This window comes from Calliphora vicina, chromosome 2, assembly GCF_958450345.1.
Source record: "Calliphora vicina chromosome 2, idCalVici1.1, whole genome shotgun sequence".
In the NCBI taxonomy this organism is placed as follows: domain Eukaryota; kingdom Metazoa; phylum Arthropoda; class Insecta; order Diptera; family Calliphoridae; genus Calliphora; species Calliphora vicina.
Window position 1 is genome coordinate 54,612,302 of NC_088781.1, and position 2,267 is coordinate 54,614,568.

Below are 2,267 nucleotides of genomic sequence, written 5' to 3' on the forward strand. Positions count from 1 at the left end.
TCTTTTGCCGCAACTGCATATTGCTTGCCATACCAAGAACTTTCTGGGAAATTTTGTCTGCTTTTGGGTCCTAAACTTTTCTTCAACATTCCCTCGAGCATCAGCAACATAAAATTTTTGACCTGGAAGTTGCGAAAAATCTGCCAGAACATACGTTTCGTCATCCATTATGCAGCAAGAATATTTTTTTTATAAAACTTGACTTCAATTTCCGTGCTCTGTTTTTGGCCTCTAAATTTTTAGTAGCGTTCCTGTCAGGAACTTTTTGAGCCTTGTATGTTTTTAAACCTGCATTAGCTTTAACTTTTCGTACCAAATAGTCCGAGCACTGAGCTAACCGGGCTGCTTTCCTACCGGATGTGTTGGGAGCTCTTTTGAAAATGCGTTCTATTTTTTTGGCTTTAGAAACATCATGTGGACCATTCCTTCTACCTGAACCAGGTTTTCTATCAACTGACAAGTTCTCCCGGTACTGTTTAATAACATTGGAAACAGTTTGACGGCAGACCTTTGTATGCTTGGCCAACTTTTTGTAAGACCAAGTTGGGTTTTGTTGAAAATATTTAATAATTTCAGTACGCACTTTTTTCTGGTCACTCATTTTAATCAGATTAACAAAAAAATTAATATAATTGACATTACACATAATAACTGACATGTTTTTCAAAGGTAACTTGATCAAAAAAAAATTCAAATAATACTTGGGTTAAAAAATGTAATGAAAAACGTGTGTTAAGAATTTTTCGATCTCACTCCTTATTTACAATATACCTTGACGATAAAAATTGTTGATGACGGACTTCGCAGGGTAGATAATGCATTCCAATTTGCCAATTGTATAAATAATTTGTCAGTGATATTCTTTGAATTATTACAGATTAATTATAATAAATTAACTTAAGCCTAATTACAAATTTACTTTCTAGTTAACTTAAATATTGTTACGTTTTAACCTTTTCGAAACGTTGGTTTACTTCCTTTAAATAAACCGGATACTTTTGATTGCAAATAAAAGCCGTTTAGTAGTTTAAAAATTGTAACAACTCTTTATTTATTTAAAATGTACAACAACCACAGAATTAAATAGTCACTCAGAATTTTTTAATAAATTCGCAGAAATACAGACACACTTTATAATGTACACGAATTCACTTGAAACTACAGCACACTTTAAGGCACTCAGTTGATGTTTATTCGAACAGCGTCTCTGATAAACTCTCCAAGGACTGCAACCTCTGCCACTATTTATAACACTGCCATCTGCACTCTAGATTGTTCTTTAACTGTCAAAGCTCGTATATTCGAAGCCTAGATCTTTCGAATACACACGCCATCTCTGGTGAACTTTCTACAATGTTCATTAACTGTCAAAACTCGAATATTCGAATTCGAATATACGATGGGGGCTAGGTGAAATAATGGACAGATTTTAGCCAGTTTCAATTGAGACTAAAAAACAATATTAAATGCATTTTATTTAAAAGAGTAATACAAACAAAATGCATTAAAAATATTATTTTATTTTAATTTAGGGTGTTTAATAAAATTTACAATAAAAAAATGTTAGCCTGTATCAACCAGATCAGTTGCGAGTACGGAGGGTTAAGGTGGGTGTTAGACCAATATTGTTGGACGTTACAAACGCATTATACCCTCCCCACTATGGTAATGTAGGTTATAAAAATAATTTAAGGTACAAAATGAAACGGACAAAACTAAAGCACCCCTTTAAAGATATAATATAAAAAAAAATTAATTATGTAATTGTTTGTTACATATCCTTTGTTTTGGATGACACAAGCACATCTCTTAGGCATAGAAGATATTATGTTTTTATGGCGTCTCGCGGTATTCCTTCCCAGGCTATTTGAACGGCATGAAGTAAATCGTGAAAATTGCAGATCCTTATTTCGGCAATTTTCACGATATATTTTCATATTAACCCATTAAAAACCAAGACCATTTAAAATGAAAAATTTTTAAATTTATTTTAACTAAAATACGGTCAAAGAAAATAGAAAATTAAAAAAAAATTAAAAAAAATTTTAGGAAACGTGGTTTTGGGGCTGTACCTGAATGGGTACAATGGCGTAAAGTGTATGCTATTTTTATAATGTGTGAAAATTTTTAAAACATTACTTTTTCAACACAACGCAATATCGCATTGTTCAGACAACCATCTTATTCTGTTATGGCATTCGCCCCATCGTAGGGGATTTTTTATCCTTTAAGGAAATTGGTTTCCAGGAGTAGTTGCGACACCAGAA